The 23,549-nt window shown below is 41.8% G+C and overlaps 1 long non-coding RNA gene across 1 annotated transcript; it reads right to left on the reverse strand.

Moving 5' to 3' along the window:
* Positions 1–6,835: 6,835 nt before the first annotated feature.
* LOC125704276 (uncharacterized) lies at positions 6,836–13,896 on the reverse strand. The gene is made up of 2 exons (XR_007381070.1): positions 11,464–13,896; positions 6,836–10,118 (listed from the first exon to the last, which is right to left on the reverse strand). It is a non-coding gene; the product is annotated as an uncharacterized LOC125704276 (long non-coding RNA).
* Between the last annotated feature and the right edge of the window lie 9,653 nt (positions 13,897–23,549).

Consider the following 23,549-nt stretch of genomic DNA (forward strand, 5'->3'; position numbering starts at 1 on the left):
AATCAAAACAGAACAGTCAGCTAATGTAAAAAGTACTTAACACATTGTTTCACAGTTAACTAAATGCGCGCGACTCATCCAGTAAAAGAAATACATAAACAACATTGTTGAATGTTAATTACCAATATACTGCAACTTACAGCAAATTAAACAAGCTCAAACATAAAATGACAAATGAGCATGATACCTGTCACGCCTCCCAAGCGTGGTTAATGGAGGAGCAGCCAGTTAGGCTCCGCAAGGGAGTGCTATATAAGCGGAGAGTGCGCGATTCTTAATCGCGAAGTATTTGCCTATGAGACATAACAATACCGAGCGTTTTCTTGTCTTCTGCTTTCCCTTGATTCCTTGCCTGGTCCGTCTGCCTGTTGTGTGCTCCTCACCCTTTCTGCTTTCCTTCCCCAGACCCATTCCCGCTCCTGAGTCTCCCGTCCTGCCTGCCCCTGGACTTCGCGTCTCCCCTTCCTTGTGTCTCCGTGTCCCGTGCCTGTTTGTAGGACTGACCACCCCGGCTACCGACCCCAGGTATCGCCCACGACCACGTCTTACGTCTCGCCCCTTTAAACCATCCAGCTTGGTCGATCTAATAAAGATCGTTCTAACCCGCAATTCTGGGTCCGTGTTTCCCTTTGGGGGATCACCTGACAATACCTCCCTTCAAATTGGCTGACAGCCATCACGGTGCATTTGGTGCAGTAAAATCAATCAAACTGCAGTTAGGTTGTTGAATAAATAAAATAAATCCAACACAAGGGGGCAGCATGGTGGTGCAGTGGTCAGCACTGTTGCCTCACACCTCTGGGACTCGGGTTCGAGTCTCCCCCTGGGTCACATGTGTGTGGAGTTTGCATGTTCTCCCCATGTCGTCGTGGGGTTTCCTCTGGGTAGCCCGGTTTCCCCCACAGTCCAAAGACATGCTGAGGCTAAGTGGAGTTACTAAATTGCCTGTAGGAGTGCATGTGTGAGTGACTGGTGTGTGAGTGTGCCCTGCGATGGGCTGGCCCCCCATCCTGGGTTGTACCTTGCCTCGTGCCCATTGCTTCCAGGATAGGCTCCGGACCCCCCACCCCAGTAGGATAAGCGGTTTGGAAAATTGATGGATGGATATTCAACACAATACAGGTACCTTATAAAATTAAACTTTATTTTAAAAGTTTTTTTTCAAATTTCAATTTTTATCTTTTTTTTTTGTAAAAATAGATAACTCCAACAGTAATTTTTGATAAAAGCAAGTAACTCCACAGAGTTAAACAAAGCCATGTAATGGATGTAAGTTTTGATATGTTTTCTAAGAATTTTACATAAAATAATTGCTAAAAACTGCAACAAAAACAGTCCATTAATGGGCAATATTAAACGTTTAAAAGATCAAACCTTGGAAAACCACTGCCAGACCCAAAAACTATGGATTATTCAATAAATAAATGTAATTTAAATGATTTATAAATGTCACATTTTTTTAAATTAAATTTAAACGTTTATTCAACGAATCGTTTAAATTGTTATTACAATTTAAATTATATCAGCAACCATTAAAATGATCTGTCAAAGTCACCTGATAAATTCAGTAGGCGGGCTCTAAACAAAACCTAACATTTCATTGGTTACATTGCAAACTAAGTCACAACAGATCAATAGTCGACTGGATTCTCATTAGTAATCGTGTTATTTCCTTTGCATCCTGGGGCCATATTACTTATCGTAACTCTTTGGTAACCATGGTAACTAGGGTTAGGATTTAATGAAAAAGCCATTACAGATAAAGTTAAGTCATTGATTTTTAAATAGTCTTATTATTAATAATACATATTTCATCATTTAAAATATGACCAGCACTATTTATGGTAGTTTCATATCTAAACATAACCAAAAAATAACTGATCCATGTCATAAAATGGGCGTGTCAGATACTGTTATATAGTTGTATTTTTCAATTTTTTTCAGTGTGAGATGAAGCTGCTTCACCAAAAGTTGGATTTTTTCTAACCCTTTTAAAAGATCTATACAAGGGGTGCCAATAATTGTAGAGAGCACCGCACACAATGAGGAAAAACAAGGGACAGGTGTGGGAATTAAACAAGCAGCAATAAACACAGGAGCACAGGGGAAGGCAACCGACAGACAAAGAAAGGTAACAAACAGGGAACTGCAAAACAGACGATAAACCAAGAAATACTTATGATGATAGATAGATAGATAGATAGATAGATAGATAGATAGATAGATAGATAGATAGACAGACAGACAGATAGGTAGATAGATTCAGTAATTCAGACAATTACTTAAATGATTACTTAAGTAATCATTTAAGTGGCATCATTTATTGAATATTGTCACAAATTATTCCCTCCATACAAAACCATCTTCTCGTCATTCACTTACATTTAGCCCAGACTACCTTAAATCTGAAAATGTATCTGGCTAGACAAAAAATCCTGCTTCATGATACAGGCCTCCGGAAAAACAGGAACTCTTTTACAATATTCCATTCATGTTATGTAAATATGGTTCAGCTTTCCTCTTCTCTATACACCCTGAAGGATACAACATCACGGATTCTTCAGTTTTGTCAAAATCTTTAAAGGCTTTAAGCCAAAGTTGTCCAGAAATTTCCTTTCATACTGCACCTGACTCACTGCATGCTCATTTACTGAGTTTATGAAGTTACGTTCACTGATGTTTCTCATTTTTCTGCTGTAAAACCTGAACTTGCAATGCCTTAATAATGGACAATAACAGCTTTTGTAGCAAACCATATTCAGGGTTCAGAATGTGCTATGTGTTAAGAATAGCTCAGGCCAGTCAATTTGATATTTGAAGAACGATTTTTGTTGGCTTTTGCAAACAAACTCCTAATATAATCCATCAATTTTCTGTAACTGCCTGTCTTATTCAGGATTGCTGGGGGTCTGGAGCCTGTACCGGAGGCTATGGGTGTAAGGCAGGGAACAACCCAGGATGGGGTGCCAACCCATTGCAAGACTCACTCACACCCCATACACACCTATGGGCAATTTGGTAATTCCAAATTGAGGAGGGAGGGGGGACTGATGCACCTGGAGGAAACCCCATGATGACACAGAACATGCAAACTCCACACACATGGAACCTGAGTGGAGAGTTGAACCCCCATCCCAGGGGTGTGGTGATGGTGCTCATTCTCCCTACAGCAGAACCTAGCAAAAACACACATGAATGGTGTCAGAGGATATGTCATGGTCCACATGTATGATTTGGCTATTTCTTGCAGAAAACCTGTGGTAAATTTGAACAATTGCATGCTTTGCAAATATTGCAGCATTTGCTTAATTTTGCATTAATTTCTGAGATTGCAAAATCCTGGAGGGACTACATAACCTGAAGTATTACAACGAAAGCCATTTAGTGTGTAAAACAACAGTGAGTTTTAGTTTCATTTTCTAACTATGCACATCAACTTGGGCAAATGCTACTCATTTTCCATCCTATTGAAAACCATATATCTATGTCATTGCTTATTTTAATCAAGAATGTCTTGATTAAAGCAAAACAGGGTTTGAAGCAAAATCCAAAACCAGAATCAGAACAGAGAATTATTATTTAGAGAACAGAGAAGATGTATTTATGGCTGCATCAGGAGCACATTAGTAGTGAAAAATGCACACACAGTGTATCAGGGGTTTCTCAAAAGCATTGTTTAAACCTACATTACATATCATACCTAGATTTCATGAAGTGAAAGACTGATGTAATGCAGGGAGATGTCAGCTGAATACCCTCTCAACTGGGATCTCTTCAGCACCTGACCATTACATATATATTTTTTCTAAGTACCTTACAAACAGATTTGTGTCATTTACTTCCCCAGAAAAAGTTGACACCTTTGATGTTCAATACCAGCATAAATAACCAGCATAAACCACATTAAAGGCTTAACCCCAAAACACATGGCAGATAAAGGGTCTTCTGAAATGGTTCATCTACACAACAATTGGGGGAATGCTAACTATCCATCCATCCAGTTTCCAAACTTAGCTTAGCCTTCTGGGTCACGGGGAGCCTGGAGCCTTTGGGCATGAGGCAGGGAATGACCCAGGGTAGGGGGCCAGCCCATCGCAGAGCACACTCACATCCGGAGGAAACCCTACAACGACATGGGGAGAACATGCAAACTCCACACACATGTGACCCAGACTCAAACCCAGGTCCCAGAGGTGTAAGGCAACAGTGCTAACCACTGCACCACCATGCCGCCCCAGAATTGTAACTAACATATCCTAATCCTTATGTCACGTATAAAAGAACAAGATATTTTTCCCTATACTGTAGGTTTTCTTATTTCAAAATGATCATCAATTCCCAACACTCATTGATGGGTTGGAGTATGTTCTCCCATATAACACTAATTTACTCACTCAATTGGTGGAAACTTATTGCCCTTTTGCCATTACTTTCGCATACGCACAACATTATTTTGCAAGCGAGTTTTTGAGGGCTCTGTAGTATCACAGCATACAGCTGAAGAAAATATTAAGAGTCCGCAGTACATTTTTTGTTTTACTCATTTCTACATTTATGGGTGTGTGTACGTAACAACATAAGAAATTTACAAACGAGAGGAGGCCATTCGGCCCATCAATCTCGTTTGGGGAGAAATAGCTCAGAGTTGTTAAAAACTTATCTAGCTCTGATTTAAAGGATCCCAGGGATTTAGCTTGCGCTACACTAGCAGGAAGACTATTCCATACTCTAACTACATGCTGTGTAAAGAAGTGCTTCCTCAGATTCATTTTAAAATGTTCTCCGGCTAATTTCCACTTATGGCCACGAGTTCTAGTATTTAGACTAATATTGAAATGGAATTTGGCTGAACAGCATCCAGAGTGTCTGCGAATAATATTCACTATATTGCAAAAAGTATTGGAACACCCCTCCAAATCATTGAATTCAGGTGCTCCAATCGCTACCATGGCCACAGGCGTATAAAATCAAGAACCTAGCTAGGCATGCTGACTGCTTCTACAAACATCTGCGCAACAATGGGTCACTGTCAGGAGCTCAGTGAATTCAAGCGTGGTACCGTGCTAGGATGCCACCTGTGCAATTCGTGAAATTTTCTCACTACTAAATATTCCATAGTCAACTGTTAGTAGTATTATAACAAAGTGGAAGCGCTTAGAAACAATAGCAACTCAGCCATGAAGTGGTAGGCCATGTAAAATCACAGAATGGGGGGCAGCACATGTTGAGAGGCACAGTGTGCAGAAGTTGCCAACTGTCTGCAGAGTCAATAGCTACATGCCTCCAAACTTCATGCCTTCAGATTAGCTGAAGAACAGTGCATAGAGTAGTTCATGAAATGGGTTTCCATGACCGAGCAACTGCATCCAAGCCTTACATCACCAATTGCAATGCAAAGCCTCAGATGCAGTGGTGTAAAGCACGCCACTACTGGACTGTAGAGCACCAGAGGTGTGTTCTCTGGAGTGATGAATCACGCTTCCCTGTCTGGCAATCCGATGGATGAGTCTGAGTTTAGCGATTTACAGGAGAACGGTACTTGCCTGACTGCATTGTGCCAAGTGTAAAGTTTGGTGGAGGGGGGATTATGGTGCGGGGTTGTTTTTCAGGGGTCGGGCTTGGCCCCTTAGTTCCAATGAAAGGAACTCTTAATGCTGCAGCATTACAAGCCATTTTGGACAATTTCAAGTTCCCAACTTTGTGGGAACAGATTGGGGATGGCCCCTTCCTGTTCCAACATGACTGCATACCAGTGCACAAAAGGTCCATAAGGACATGGATGAACGGGTCTGGTGTGGAGGAACTTGACTGGCCTGTACAGAGTCCTGACCTCAACCTGACAGAACACCTTTGGGATGAATTAGAGCGGAGACTGTGAGCCAGGCCTTCTCATCCAACATCAGTGCCTGGCATCACAAATGCTCTCCTGGAAGAACTGTCAAAAAGTCCCATAAACACACTCCTAAACCTTATGGACAGCCTTCCCAGAAGAGTTGAAGCTGTTATAACTGCAAAGGGTGGGCCAACTCCATATTAAAGCCTATGTATTAAGAATGGGATTTGTTTAGTAATATAAAGTGATCTCTTACTTTTTTCTGCAGCTGTAAATGCTGAAATTCCTGACGGAATATCAGTATTTGAGGTATCGGGCTTGGCTGAGCTTCCTCCGGAAATATTAATATGGTAAAATTGTCCACAAGAGTTTTAAAACATTTCCTGGAGGGGCAAACAATGTTAAATTGAATGGACTAAATGATTAAAATGCTGGCCTTCCTTGCAAAGGAACCTGCTACTCCCGTGTTCATAGGAGATATGTGTGTGATCACTGTAGACTCAGATCATGCTGCAAGTGATTAAATAATTGTTACTTAATTTATTTATTATTTTGCATTTCCAGGCAGTATAGTTATATGATTAAGTCTTTGAACTGCTGTTCCTGCCTTTATATCACATTTATACTTAATGGGACATAAATCCCATTCACAACATTACAAAATATGATCACTTATTAACAAACATATTTGTAGTTTGTATTAGATTTAATAGTTTCATTCATCCTTCTATCCTCATTCAGCTTCTCTTCATGAGGGATGTGGTTGATTAATACATGTTTTTGTAACCTAATACGGTAACAACACGTATCCAAGGCACAAAGTTGACACATAAAACCAGCACACATGGGATAAAACATTATTTTTCCAATACTGATCTCAGTGCCTTACAAAGTATAAGTATATAAGGTAACACTTTCTATGAATTCCATATCTTTAAGAACCTATGAAAACTTTCATAAAACATTATAATGCATTCATAATGCACTACAAACATAGATAGATAGATAGATAAAAACTTTATTAATCCCTCGGGTAGATTCCTCTGGGAAATTCGGTTTCCAAAAGCACAGCACCGACAGAAGTTACACAACGTGGGCAAATGTTATATATATACACATATATAGATACAAAGACAAATAAAATATACAAAAGGGATAAATAGAATAAAGAAGAATACAAGGGAATTGCACATTTCCAGTATTGAACCAAAAGTAGTGCACAAAAGTATTGCACAGTGAAGAGGCACTACAGCTTAGTTGTCCCCCCCTCCTTTGTCCTCCTGTTTCCCCTCCCTCTCCCCTCCAGAGAGGAGTTAAACAGCTTGATGGCGTATGGGACAAAGGAGTTTTTAAGTCTGTTGGTTCTTGTCTTTGGGAGGATCAACCTGTCACTGAACAGACTTCTCTGGTTGTTTATGGCCGTGTGCAGAGGATGCCCAGCATTGTCCATAATGTCCAGCAATTTTTTTTGTGTCCTTTTCTCTGCCACTGTCACCATAGTGTCCAGCTTCGTGCCGACCACAGAGCTAGCCTTCCTGATCAGTTTTTCCAGCCTGGATGAGTCCTTCTTTGCTGTGCTGCTCCCCCAAAACACCACAGCATAGAAAAGTACTCCAGCAAACATGGCTATAAACAGACATAATACATAATAGCAATGTTTATTATCCTTCCATTTTCCAAACCGCTTATCCTACTGGGTCACGGGGGGTCCGGAGCCTATCCCGGAAACAATGGGCATGAGGCAGGGAACAACCCAGGATGGGGGGCCAGCCCATCGCAGAGGACACTCATCCACCAGTCACTCACACATACACTCCATCCATCCATCCATCCATTTTCCAAACCGCTTATCCTACTGGGTCACGGGGGGTCCGGAGCCTATCCCGGAAGCAATGGGCATGAGGCAGGGAACAACCCAGGATGGGGGGCCAGCCCATCGCAGAGGACACTTACCCACCAGTCACTCACACATACACTCCTACGGGCAATTTAGTAACTCCAATCAGTCTCAGCATGTTTTTGGACTGTGGGGGGAAACCGGAGTACCCAGAGGAAACCCCACGACGACATGGGGAGAACATGCAAACTCCGCACACATGTGACCCAGGTGGAGACTCGAACCTGGGACCCAGAGGTGTGAGGCAACAGTGCTAACCACTGCACCACTATGCCGCCCCGCAATGTTTATTATGTATTATGAATTCTTTATGAAGCTCTCTTCTATAACACACTATTGATGCCTTCATAATGCCGTACAAAGGATCCTTACTTCTTATACCAACCATTTTAAGGCATTATAAAGGTATCTACAGTGTAGTATTGGATGAAATATTATAATCATAATTCATATTATAACACCATAATTCATTATGACTGTCAATGGATGATCCTGTACTGCTAATTCTTATTCCGACCATTATAATGCAACATAGATGATAGGTTTAAGTAAAGCTTTTATTTACCGCATAAAAATGTAATACTCTATGCTCCATATACATCTGTTTTTTCTTCATGGATGCAAATGTTCATGGATGGAAATGTCTACATGTCAGTTCCTTTGTATTGATTTTTAAACTGATTCCTTTTGACGTGGGCATGCTCAACAATAAAACCATGACAATGACAATAAAGCGTACAATCGGTGGCAATTAATACCTGTTGAGGAAGTGTCCATTGGTTGGGTCATGGAAGGAAAGTACACAAGAAAGACATACACACCAGTCAGAAAAACCATTATCAAATAGACATAATGAGAAGTTCAAATAAGCCTGGCTGTAAACCCATCTGTCAGAGGAGGGGGTGGGCTGTGGTGATGCAGACATTATTCAGTGATGAGTGTCTCAGGAGGTCAATAAAGACAAGATATTTAAAGGCTGACTTCAGGCAAGGGGTTGCAAAACTATTCTGGAGTCTCTTTTGCAACTATCCTCTGCTGTCCAAGGTGAGTAGAATCTAACCTTAAAACTTGCTGCCCATATTTCTATGAAGCTGAGAAATATAATCAAACCCAAAAATTACTGGAACTGAAAGGTACGCCATGTTTTCCTGTTTGGTGTTATAACCTTTCAGCACTACGATACTTTCTCTTCCAGGACTTCACCATGGTTCATCTCATTAATCTAGGCCACTTGCTGCTCTTCACAACTATTTTTGTTCACTACACAACCGCACTTCCTGTCCTGGAGAGGTGGGTATATCTCCTGCATTAAAAATACTTACATATGCAGAAGATATGGTGTGTGACTATAAAAAGCTCTCCCTGATTGATTTAGGTTTGTTCACTGCGTGGTTGCTCTGGTTTGTCTATTTAAAACGTTTTGTCTCTCTGTCCTCTCGTTACTCTAGGGAAGACCCAGTTATAATTTTATTCTTCGAAAATCTATATCTGGTCTTGTATACCTTATATGTATTCTTCTGAATATTTCATTATTACTGATGAATTATTATTTCATATTTTAAGGAAGCCAGGAAACCGGTCCCCTTAACGGGAAAAAAATGGATATTTATCACATTATGGGGACATTGCATCCCCATAAGGATAGGCATACCCGCTCACACATTTACACACACACACACACACACACATGCAAGAACACACTATAGGAAACTGAGACACATCAGTTAACTTTGCTGCATGTTATCTTTTTTAAACCAACACACAGACAGAGTGGGGGCTTCCTGGACACATAAAGCAGCAATTACACCCACTAAAGCATTATGCTGACCCGTTTATCCAGAATCTACAATGAAACATTCACTTTTTCCTTTATTCCTCACAACATTCTGCAGTTTTTCTTTTTTCTCTTACAAGAAAAAACCCTATAAAATCCTTATCACTGCTTTTCCTTTCCTTATCTTTGAACATTTCTTTAGCTCTCTTTTCCACTGAATAGCTACTATTCATCTACTATTCATTTGTTACCAAATAAATGGACCTTGGTCTTATTTCTCATACAGTGCTTTACTCCATTTCTTTTCACCTGGCATCCTATTATTTAACTTGTTCCTTTTTGTCCTTCTGGTCTTTATCTTAATAAGCACTTGCTTAAAATCCATAAATCCTTGTTCTGCTCCCTTCTCCTTGTAAGTCCATTGTATTCTTTGCCATTTTTTGACGATGCTACCGGTCCACTTATTGCTACCGGTTACCTATTATTTATTATTTATTATTATTTGCAATATCCCCACCTCAGTGAGGAGGATGTAAGGGGCATCGCCAGAAGCTATGCTGACCAGCTCAGCTCTCCTCTTGTGGGGGATGATATGGATGCCCTTCTGGAGGACGCTGCAAGGTACAAACACATCATTGTTTATGCGTTTAAGGTTTCTCTTATTTAAGATGTTACAATGCATGATTTTTTCAATGTACACTACTGTATATTCTAAGTAGGGAGTCAAAGAAATCTAAAATTACAATTTAACTGGGTTGTAAGTTCAGAAAAAAATAAACTCAGTTTAACATTGCAATATATTCAAATGGACAGTAACACGTTTTTTTCTGTTCTCCAAAAAGTTACTGATTTTTTATTGGATGGCTGACAGAACACGGCTGCCCAAACCTCTCTTCAGGGGCACCCCAGTTAATATCTCTATCCATTACATTTCACCATGAACTCATATAATTGATTAATTTAATTGCCGTAGTAAAATTAATTTATGAAGTATTGATTAGCCGAACATGGTGTGATAGTGATTGATTCAGTTATATATATATATCGGTGTTTTGGCTGGTTTATACAAACCCTGGGGTGACTTTAGGAGAGGTTTTGAAATGGCAAAGCTGACACAATTCGCCAGACATAATATCGTAGTTTTACACCAACATGAAGACCATTTAAACATTGTTTTCTTTGACTGCAGAGTACAGTATATTCCACAATGTTAACTGAAGCAGATATTATGTTTTCCTGTATCAGGGGTTCTAAGACTGACTCTTACAGGTGATACATTCGAACTGAAGAAATTTGGGACCCCCCCCCCTCCCCACTTGGTGAAGATAAAATGTATACAAAAATGTGTACAAAAATAACAAAAATATGGGACTTATCTCTGAATAGATAAAGTAAAATAATTTTTATTTTTAAGACAAAAATGTCTTAAATGCTATGTAGCTATCCCGGCTTTTGCTGTTCCAGGCTGTCTAGACACTCAGGACTGCAGACCAGGCAACTGGGAGACATTGAATTCTCCAACAGATATGGGGAGTACCTGAAATCTAAAGCCAAGATCAGCACCATATGTTCCTTCCTACACCGAATGCAGACCGTCAGAAAAAGGTAGATCTCCTTTATCAAAGAAATACCTTCTCTCCCTTACCAGAGATCTTGGGAACCAAGGTACCCTTAAGTATAGCAAGGAAGACTAAACAAATACCTCAAATATTTACATTTATTTAAATAACTTAGAAATAATTATTGGTAACTAAGAAATAAAATATATGTCAAGCACAAAAATAACAGAAACCTCCACTAAATGTTGTAGTACAGGACAGTAAACTGCTGTCTAGTTAACTGTGGCCCCTCTGAACAGTATGATACGCTGAAATGACATGATATACGTGTGGAAAAGGGATTAATAATAGTAGACTAATGATTCTGTGTATATATCAGTAGAAGCAGTCATATGGTTACCTGACCATCTGATTCTCTCCCCACAGCGGCGTGGGAGGGGACGCAGACAGAGTGAAGGAGCTCTTAAGCCAGTACACCTGCCCTGCTGGGTACCAGTGGCCCGCTGATTTGTAGCCCTGGCGATGCTCAATGAGTCCAGAAGGAAAGAAACAACTGAGGATGCTGTGGGGTCAGAGACTTCCATGTAAAGACACTGAAAAGAATGGAGTGGAAAGTCAGTTTGATTATTTTACATTATCTACACTGTGTGATTCTGTTAATTAACTTCAGAATTACTATACTCCCTGCATATAATGTAGCCTTTCAAAATATTTAAGGGCATTATTAGCAAGTAGTATAAAGATCCTAGCAATAGGTTTTTCAAAATATGTTTGTAAATAAGCTATTGAAGAATGTGTAATTTTGCCATCATGTTGCTATGGTTTAATTATCTGACATCGTTCATCACAACACAGTGCAGATTCTGAACTTCACATTTTCTTTGTGAATTCTCGATCAACGGTATGAACACTGATTAGAGACTTCCGCTCTGTATGAGTTTTGGTTGTGCTTTCTTTACTGGCTCCATAGTATATTAGTCTTTATGTTTTCAATAAAGTTCATTTCAATGTACAGTCTATTGAATGCTGTAGTACTTGTAATTGTAGTAAAATGATAAAAGTTTATAAAAATAAAAAATGCTTATAAAAGTTTAAATACATACAAGTATTTTATTTTTTGATCACAAAAAGGCCTACAATGTGATCTACTTAGATTTCCAGAAGGCCTTTGATGCACAAATGCCCACAAACGGCTCTTGCTTAAGCTTAGAGCTTCAGGTATTTTAGGAACTGTAGCAGCTTGGACTGAAAACTGGTTAACAAACAGGAAGCAGCGGATAGTTATTAAGGCACAATGTCACAATGGGTCTGTGTTCATAGTGGGGAACCGCAGGGTTAAATTCTAGGACCACTATTGTTCCTAATTTACATTAATGATACTAAACTAGTAGCACAGAGGCTACAACGGGATCTTGATTTAATTAGCGACTCGGCTGATACCTGGCAGATGAAATTTAAATGTAAAGTATATCCATGCAAAGATAAATGTAAAAATAAATGTAAAGTAATCCATGCAGGGAGCAGAAATATAAAGTACAGTATATAATATAAAGTATATTTCATGGGTTCCACTGAAATAAAGGTAGCTGATTATGAGATTGACCTTGGTGTGCATGTTGATGCTTCCATATCCCACTCTCACCAGGGTGGGGAAGCAATAAAAAAGGCCAATAGGGTGTTGGGTTACATCTCTAGGTGTGTGGAGTTTAAGTCAAGGGAGGCGATGCTATGATTATACAGTACAATTCCTTGGTAAGACCCCACCAAGAATATTGTGTGCAGGTTTGGTCACCATACCTTAAAAAGGACATTGCTGCCTTGGAAAGGGTTTAACGTATGGCTACAAGAATGATTCTTGGTCTTAGAGGAATGTCTTATGAGGAGAGCTGAGCTGAATCTGTTTAGCCTCGAGCAAAGGAGATTAAGGGGGGGACATGATCCAGGTATATAAGAGTCCTACAAGTCTGGATGCTGTTCAGTCAAGTGACCTCTCGTTTGTAAATTCCTTATGTTCTTATGAATTGAATTGAACTGAATTGAATTGAGAGAAAATGTGATGTAGTACCAAATAAGGTGGGTGCCTTTCTAGTGGAAAAATCTCATGAAGTGCCCTCAGTGGTATCCTTTCAAATGAGAAATCTTATGAAGTGACCTTGTGATGGAGAGCAAGTATCTTTGATGGGTGTCCTTCCAGTGAAGAAAATGAGACTTCACCATGCATTCTACTAGTACATGCATTCTACTACCATTTTACTAGTGGATTAAATTTCATATAATAGGTGGCCTAAGTTTACCACTGCAGTCATACAGCAATGAAATGAAACAAAATATTATATCACACAGGAAAAAAACACAGTGTATGAACACATTGAAAGCTTTATTAAATCCAATCAATTCTTGACAGTGAGATGTGAGAAAAATTGAGATGTTGAATTTTTTTTTAGTCATTATAAATATAGTTCACCTGAAAACAATCTCTGAAAATTAGTTATGAAAATAAGTTCCTTAAAATAGTTTTCAATTTATTATTAATTCTGCTCTTTTGATTATAGTTTAAATTTCAAATGCATTGCTATGTAAAGTCCTCATAAATGAATTGCACACTATTAAATGAACCAATGATACACAAATTCCAGTTCATCATGCCTTTTTTCCCTAGTTTCAGTCATTATTTTGAAAGGATTAACTGGAAACTGCCCCATGGCTCCCGACTCAACGTAAACGGCCTTCCGAAGTAAGGTGTATTCTGTTCTGGTTATGGCGTTCCATGTACGCCTTGCCTGCTAGCATCTTGCACCCTGCTGTTATGTGCTGGATCGTCTCGGGGGCATCTTTGCACAGCCTGCACCTGGGGTCCTGCCTGGTGTGGTAGACCCCAGCCTCTATTGATCTTGTTCCTGTGCTGCCATGATTAATGCCTCTGTGCTGTCTTTCAGTCCAGCTTTGTCCAGCCACTGGTAGGATTTTTCAATGTCAGCCACTTCCTCTATCTGCCGGTGGTACATGCCGTGCAGGGGTTTATCTTTCCATGATGGTTCCTGTTCTTGCTCCTCTTCCTTCTTGGGTTTCTGTTGCCTGAGGTATTCACTGAGCACGTCATCAGTCGGGGCCATCTTCCTGATGTAATCATGGATCTTCGATGTTTCATCCTGGATAGTGGCTTTGACGCTCACTAGTCCTCTGCCTCCTTCTTTCCGCTTAGTGTATAGTCTCAGTGTGCTGGATTTGGGGTGAAACCCGCCATGCATTGTGAGGACGCATGGCATTGTCTTGATGTCAGTGGCTTCCATCTCCTCCTTTGGCCAGCTTATAACGCCAGCGGGGTATCTGATGACTGGTAGGGCGTAGGTATTGATTGCCCGGATCTTGTTCCTCCCATTCAGCTGACTTCTCAGGACTTGCCTTACTCGTTGCAGGTATTTGGTTGTTGCTGCTTTCCTTGTGGCCTCTTCATGGTTCCTGTTTGCCTGCGGGATTCCAAGGTACTTGTAGCTATCCTCAATGTCTGCTATGTTGCCCTCTGGCAGTACGATCCCCTCGGTTCTGACTACTTTGTTACCATTCGACTACACTTATCCAGCCCGAATGACATTCCGATGTCATTGCTGTAGATCCTGGTGGTGTGGATCAGTGAATCGATGTCTCGTTCACTCTTGGCATACATGTCATCCATGTAGAGGAGGTGGCTGATGTTCGCCTATGCAGAACAGCAGCGGGGACAGGTAAATCCCGCACTTAATGGTAACCTGTGCTATTGGCTATTGGCCTCTTGTTTCCTTCAGGAGACTGCAGGTGGTGCAGGTTGGTATGTCTGGTCTTACAGTCTTGAGTGACTGCTCTATCTACCAGTAGCTGGTGTTTTGCTCTGGTACCAATTCCTTTCTGGGTCCATGTGCTATGATGCTTCCATGTTGTGCAGAGGCCGGTAGTTGGATGGGACTGGTAGATCCTTCGGTAGGAAGCCACTGTGCATTGTTGTTATGTGATGCCTCTTTCTCCCATATGCTCTTCCAGTCTCCAGCCTCTTCATGCTATTACCCTGCCACTGAGAGTACACCTTGGATGGTCCGGTTTATTCTCCTGGCTTCTATATCTCTGGTGTACCTCTTCACAGCCAAGGCTGTGAGTCTTTGCTTGGCAGTTTCTAAGTTGTTGTTCATCTTATAGATGAACTGTTGCTGTTTGGTGTCAGTGATGGTTGTAGTAGGGATTGTCCGTAGTGCTGCATTCACATCTTCTAGTAGACCTTCTGAGGGTACTTCACGCATTCTTGGTAATCGGTGTCGGAGGGTCCAGGTTTCCAGCTTAGCCATGATCTTATTTCTCAGGTCAGCTGCTCTTGTATTCAGCCTACTAGGGCTTGTAGTTCTTGGGGCTTGGTACCCAATCTCAGAATGTGGGGATGATGATATCTCCCCCCTGACCTGTCGTCCTGGCTCCCCCTTGTCGTAGCAATCGTGTTGTACCTCATCAATCTAGTTGTGATAGCAGTAGGCCACAACCGGGATTCGAACCCCGGTCTCCCGTGTGAAAGGCGGCGATCTTACCACTACACTATCCAGCCACACTTATATAATAATATATATATTATTATACGGGAGATTTACGGGAAAATACTAATACGGGAGGACGGCGGGAAAGAGAAGTAAAATACGGTAGTTTCCCGGCCAAAACGGGAGACTTGACAGCTATGGTCAGCAGGCTGTCTCTGGCCACGCCCCCTACAGTCGGTCCGGCCCCTGGCTTTTCCAGCGTGTTCGCGAAAACGACTTCATTTATTTTCTTATTGATTTATCGACAGACCATCATACTTTTAAGACGTTATAATAATAACACTCTATTGATCCCCAAAGAGAGAAATTCTCTCCTTGCCTGCCCCCTCTTACTGTCCATGATACACAAGCACATATGTAGAAAAACGTCAGCTTGGAAGCCAAGGCTGGACTTAACCTACTCCTTAGGGTTCAACTGGAAACTGCCCCATGGCCGAGCGGTCTAAAGCCTCCCACGCAGCGTAAATGGCCTTTCAAAGTAAGGTGTGTTCTGTTCTCCGAAGTAAGGCGTGGGTTCGAATCCAACTTCCGACAAAAGTTCTTCAATCGCTACGGCAGAATTTCAGCAACTGCTTGGCTTTAATTGCTTTGTTTTATTTTTGCGTTTCAGGCAAAACTACATAACACTTAAAGACACTTCCGGCATGTAAATGGAGAACGAAATTATAGTTATACCGAATCTCCTACACACAATACCAAGGTTACCAACTTTGGTCAGCTGGCCGGAGTGAGACGTTCAATTCCCGTAAGATTTCTTTGCGCCAGCCTGAGAGTCTGACAAACACGTCACACCAGATGCATGAGAGATGGAAACCTGGGATATTCAGTCGAATCACATCAAATATGATGCTAAGTTAGTACTAAGTTAAAATATGTTCCGGACTTGTAACATGCACCCATGATTTGGAACAGTCAGCTGTCTCTGGCCACGCCCCCTACACTCCGGTCCGGCCCCTGGCTTTTCCTGAATTCTGATTTCTTTACATAAACATTGACTTCATTGATATTGTTATTGATTTATCGACAGACCATCATACGTTTTAGACGTTATAATAACAACACTCTATTGATCCCCAAAGAGAGAATTTCTCTCCTTGCCTGCCCCCTCTTACTGTCCATGATACACAAGCACATATGTAGAAAAACGTCAGCTTGGAAGCCAAGGGTGGACTTAACCTACTCCTTAGGGTTCAACCGGAAACTGCCCCATGGCCGAGCGGTCTAAAGCCTCCCACGCAGCGTAAATGGCCTTTCAAAGTAAGGTGTGTTCTGTTCTCCGAAGTAAGGCGTGGGTTCGAATCCAACTTCCGACAAAAGTTCTTCAATCGCTACGGCAGAATTTCAGCAACTGCTTGGCTTTAATTGCTTTGTTTTATTTTTGCGTTTCAGGCAAAACTACATAACACTTAAAGACACTTCCGGCATGTAAATGGAGAACGAAATTATAGTTATACCGAATCTCCTACACACAATACCAAGGTTACCAACTTTGGTCAGCTGGCCGGAGTGAGACGTTCAATTCCCGTAAGATTTCTTTGCGCCAGCCTGAGAGTCTGACAAACACGTCACACCAGATGCATGAGAGATGGAAACCTGGGATATTCAGTCGAATCACATCAAATATGATGCTAAGTTAGTACTAAGTTAAAATATGTTCCGGACTTGTAACATGCACCCATGATTTGGAACAGTCAGCTGTCTCTGGCCACGCCCCCTACACTCCGGTCCGGCCCCTGGCTTTTCCTGAATTCTGATTTCTTTACATAAACATTGACTTCATTGATATTGTTATTGATTTATCGACAGACCATCATACGTTTTAGACGTTATAATAACAACACTCTATTGATCCCCAAAGAGAGAAATTCTCTCCTTGCCTGCCCCCTCTTACTGTCCATGATACACAAGCACATATGTAGAAAAACGTCAGCTTGGAAGCCAAGGCTGGACTTAACCTACTCCTTAGGGTTCAACTGGAAACTGCCCCATGGCCGAGCGGTCTAAAGCCTCCCACGCAGCGTGAATGGCCTTTCAAAGTAAGGTGTGTTCTGTTCTCCGAAGTAAGGCGTGGGTTCGAATCCAACTTCCGACAAAAGTTCTTCAATCGCTACGGCAGAATTTCAGCAACTGCTTGGCTTTAATTGCTTTGTTTTATTTTTGCGTTTCAGGCAAAACTACATAACACTTAAAGACACTTCCGGCATGTAAATGGAGAACGAAATTATAGTTATACCGAATCTCCTACACACAATACCAAGGTTACCAACTTTGCTCAGCTGACCGGAGTGAGACGTTCAATTCCCGTAAGATTTCTTTGCGCCAGCCTGAGAGTCTGACAAACACGTCACACCAGATGCATGAGAGATGGAAACCTGGGATATTCAGTCGAATCACATCAAATATGATGCTAAGTTAGTACTAAGTTAAAATATGTTCCGGACTTGTAACATGCACCCATGATTTGGAACAGTCAGCTGTCTCTGGCCACGCCCCCTACACTCCGGTCCGGCCCCTGGCTTTTCCTGAATTCTGATTTCTTTACATAAACATTGACTTCATTGATATTGTTATTGATTTATCGACAGACCATCATACGTTTTAGACGTTATAATAACAACACTCTATTGATCCCCAAAGAGAGAAATTCTCTCCTTGCCTGCCCCCTCTTACTGTCCATGATACACAAGCACATATGTAGAAAAACGTCAGCTTGGAAGCCAAGGCTGGACTTAACCTACTCCTTAGGGTTCAACTGGAAACTGCCCCATGGCCGAGCGGTCTAAAGCCTCCCACGCAGCGTGAATGGCCTTTCAAAGTAAGGTGTGTTCTGTTCTCCGAAGTAAGGCGTGGGTTCGAATCCAACTTCCGACAAAAGTTCTTCAATCGCTACGGCAGAATTTCAGCAACTGCTTGGCTTTAATTGCTTTGTTTTATTTTTGCGTTTCAGGCAAAACTACATAACACTTAAAGACACTTCCGGCATGTAAATGGAGAACGAAATTATAGTTATACCGAATCTCCTACACACAATACCAAGGTTACCAACTTTGCTCAGCTGACCGGAGTGAGACGTTCAATTCCCGTAAGATTTCTTTGCGCCAGCCTGAGAGTCTGACAAACACGTCACACCAGATGCATGAGAGATGGAAACCTGGGATATTCAGTCGAATCACATCAAATATGATGCTAAGTTAGTACTAAGTTAAAATATGTTCCGGACTTGTAACATGCACCCATGATTTGGAACAGTCAGCTGTCTCTGGCCACGCCCCCTACACTCCGGTCCGGCCCCTGGCTTTTCCTGAATTCTGATTTCTTTACATAAACATTGACTTCATTGATATTGTTATTGATTTATCGACAGACCATCATACGTTTTAGACGTTATAATAACAACACTCTATTGATCCCCAAAGAGAGAATTTCTCTCCTTGCCTGCCCCCTCTTACTGTCCATGATACACAAGCACATATGTAGAAAAACGTCAGCTTGGAAGCCAAGGCTGGACTTAACCTACTCCTTAGGGTTCAACTGGAAACTGCCCCATGGCCGAGCGGTCTAAAGCCTCCCACGCAGCGTGAATGGCCTTTCAAAGTAAGGTGTGTTCTGTTCTCCGAAGTAAGGCGTGGGTTCGAATCCAACTTCCGACAAAAGTTCTTCAATCGCTACGGCAGAATTTCAGCAACTGCTTGGCTTTAATTGCTTTGTTTTATTTTTGCGTTTCAGGCAAAACTACATAACACTTAAAGACACTTCCGGCATGTAAATGGAGAACGAAATTATAGTTATACCGAATCTCCTACACACAATACCAAGGTTACCAACTTTGCTCAGCTGACCGGAGTGAGACGTTCAATTCCCGTAAGATTTCTTTGCGCCAGCCTGAGAGTCTGACAAACACGTCACACCAGATGCATGAGAGATGGAAACCTGGGATATTCAGTCGAATCACATCAAATATGATGCTAAGTTAGTACTAAGTTAAAATATGTTCCGGACTTGTAACATGCACCCATGATTTGGAACAGTCAGCTGTCTCTGGCCACGCCCCCTACACTCCGGTCCGGCCCCTGGCTTTTCCTGAATTCTGATTTCTTTACATAAACATTGACTTCATTGATATTGTTATTGATTTATCGACAGACCATCATACGTTTTAGACGTTATAATAACAACACTCTATTGATCCCCAAAGAGAGAATTTCTCTCCTTGCCTGCCCCCTCTTACTGTCCATGATACACAAGCACATATGTAGAAAAACGTCAGCTTGGAAGCCAAGGCTGGACTTAACCTACTCCTTAGGGTTCAACTGGAAACTGCCCCATGGCCGAGCGGTCTAAAGCCTCCCACGCAGCGTGAATGGCCTTTCAAAGTAAGGTGTGTTCTGTTCTCCGAAGTAAGGCGTGGGTTCGAATCCAACTTCCGACAAAAGTTCTTCAATCGCTACGGCAGAATTTCAGCAACTGCTTGGCTTTAATTGCTTTGTTTTATTTTTGCGTTTCAGGCAAAACTACATAACACTTAAAGACACTTCCGGCATGTAAATGGAGAACGAAATTATAGTTATACCGAATCTCCTACACACAATACCAAGGTTACCAACTTTGCTCAGCTGACCGGAGTGAGACGTTCAATTCCCGTAAGATTTCTTTGCGCCAGCCTGAGAGTCTGACAAACACGTCACACCAGATGCATGAGAGATGGAAACCTGGGATATTCAGTCGAATCACATCAAATATGATGCTAAGTTAGTACTAAGTTAAAATATGTTCCGGACTTGTAACATGCACCCATGATTTGGAACAGTCAGCTGTCTCTGGCCACGCCCCCTACACTCCGGTCCGGCCCCTGGCTTTTCCTGAATTCTGATTTCTTTACATAAACATTGACTTCATTGATATTGTTATTGATTTATCGACAGACCATCATACGTTTTAGACGTTATAATAACAACACTCTATTGATCCCCAAAGAGAGAATTTCTCTCCTTGCCTGCCCCCTCTTACTGTCCATGATACACAAGCACATATGTAGAAAAACGTCAGCTTGGAAGCCAAGGCTGGACTTAACCTACTCCTTAGGGTTCAACTGGAAACTGCCCCATGGCCGAGCGGTCTAAAGCCTCCCACGCAGCGTGAATGGCCTTTCAAAGTAAGGTGTGTTCTGTTCTCCGAAGTAAGGCGTGGGTTCGAATCCAACTTCCGACAAAAGTTCTTCAATCGCTACGGCAGAATTTCAGCAACTGCTTGGCTTTAATTGCTTTGTTTTATTTTTGCGTTTCAGGCAAAACTACATAACACTTAAAGACACTTCCGGCATGTAAATGGAGAACGAAATTATAGTTATACCGAATCTCCTACACACAATACCAAGGTTACCAACTTTGGTCAGCTGGCCGGAGTGAGACGTTCAATTCCCGTAAGATTTCTTTGCGCCAGCCTGAGAGTCTGACAAACACGTCACACCAGATGCATGAGAGATGGAAACCTGGGATATTCAGTCGAATCAGATCAAATATGATGCTAAGTTAGTACTAAGTTAAAATATGTTCCGGACTTGTAACATGCACCCATGATTTGGAACAGTCAGCTGTCTCTGGCCACGCCCCCTACACTCCGGTCCGGCCCCTGGCTTTTCCTGAATTCTGATTTCTTTACATAAACATTGACTTCATTGATATTGTTATTGATTTATCGACAGACCATCATACGTTTTAGACGTTATAATAACAACACTCTATTGATCCCCAAAGAGAGAAATTCTCTCCTTGCCTGCCCCCTCTTACTGTCCATGATACACAAGCACATATGTAGAAAAACGTCAGCTTGGAAGCCAAGGCTGGACTTAACCTACTCCTTAGGGTTCAACTGGAAACTGCCCCATGGCCGAGCGGTCTAAAGCCTCCCACGCAGCGTGAATGGCCTTTCAAAGTAAGGTGTGTTCTGTTCTCCGAAGTAAGGCGTGGGTTCGAATCCAACTTCCGACAAAAGTTCTTCAATCGCTACGGCAGAATTTCAGCAACTGCTTGGCTTTAATTGCTTTGTTTTATTTTTGCGTTTCAGGCAAAACTGCATAACACTTAAAGACACTTCCGGCATGTAAATGGAGAACGAAATTATAGTTATACCGAATCTCCTACACACAATACCAAGGTTACCAACTTTGGTCAGCTGGCCGGAGTGAGACGTTCAATTCCCGTAAGATTTCTTTGCGCCAGCCTGAGAGTCTGACAAACACGTCACACCAGATGCATGAGAGATGGAAACCTGGGATATTCAGTCGAATCACATCAAATATGATGCTAAGTTAGTACTAAGTTAAAATATGTTCCGGACTTGTAACATGCACCCATGATTTGGAACAGTCAGCTGTCTCTGGCCACGCCCCCTACACTCCGGTCCGGCCCCTGGCTTTTCCTGAATTCTGATTTCTTTACATAAACATTGACTTCATTGATATTGTTATTGATTTATCGACAGACCATCATACGTTTTAGACGTTATAATAACAACACTCTATTGATCCCCAAAGAGAGAATTTCTCTCCTTGCCTGCCCCCTCTTACTGTCCATGATACACAAGCACATATGTAGAAAAACGTCAGCTTGGAAGCCAAGGGTGGACTTAACCTACTCCTTAGGGTTCAACCGGAAACTGCCCCATGGCCGAGCGGTCTAAAGCCTCCCACGCAGCGTAAATGGCCTTTCAAAGTAAGGTGTGTTCTGTTCTCCGAAGTAAGGCGTGGGTTCGAATCCAACTTCCGACAAAAGTTCTTCAATCGCTACGGCAGAATTTCAGCAACTGCTTGGCTTTAATTGCTTTGTTTTATTTTTGCGTTTCAGGCAAAACTGCATAACACTTAAAGACACTTCCGGCATGTAAATGGAGAACGAAATTATAGTTATACCGAATCTCCTACACACAATACCAAGGTTACCAACTTTGGTCAGCTGGCCGGAGTGAGACGTTCAATTCCCGTAAGATTTCTTTGCGCCAGCCTGAGAGTCTGACAAACACGTCACACCAGATGCATGAGAGATGGAAACCTGGGATATTCAGTCGAATCACATCAAATATGATGCTAAGTTAGTACTAAGTTAAAATATGTTCCGGACTTGTAACATGCACCCATGATTTGGAACAGTCAGCTGTCTCTGGCCACGCCCCCTACACTCCGGTCCGGCCCCTGGCTTTTCCTGAATTCTGATTTCTTTACATAAACATTGACTTCATTGATATTGTTATTGATTTATCGACAGACCATCATACGTTTTAGACGTTATAATAACAACACTCTATTGATCCCCAAAGAGAGAAATTCTCTCCTTGCCTGCCCCCTCTTACTGTCCATGATACACAAGCACATATGTAGAAAAACGTCAGCTTGGAAGCCAAGGCTGGACTTAACCTACTCCTTAGGGTTCAACTGGAAACTGCCCCATGGCCGAGCGGTCTAAAGCCTCCCACGCAGCGTAAATGGCCTTTCAAAGTAAGGTGTGTTCTGTTCTCCGAAGTAAGGCGTGGGTTCGAATCCAACTTCCGACAAAAGTTCTTCAATCGCTACGGCAGAATTTCAGCAACTGCTTGGCTTTAATTGCTTTGTTTTATTTTTGCGTTTCAGGCAAAACTACATAACACTTAAAGACACTTCCGGCATGTAAATGGAGAACGAAATTATAGTTATACCGAATCTCCTACACACAATACCAAGGTTACCAACTTTGCTCAGCTGACCGGAGTGAGACGTTCAATTCCCGTAAGATTTCTTTGCGCCAGCCTGAGAGTCTGACAAACACGTCACACCAGATGCATGAGAGATGGAAACCTGGGATATTCAGTCGAATCACATCAAATATGATGCTAAGTTAGTACTAAGTTAAAATATGTTCCGGACTTGTAACATGCACCCATGATTTGGAACAGTCAGCTGTCT

This window comes from Brienomyrus brachyistius, chromosome 11, assembly GCF_023856365.1.
Source record: "Brienomyrus brachyistius isolate T26 chromosome 11, BBRACH_0.4, whole genome shotgun sequence".
NCBI classification, from domain to species: Eukaryota; Metazoa; Chordata; class Actinopteri; order Osteoglossiformes; family Mormyridae; genus Brienomyrus; species Brienomyrus brachyistius.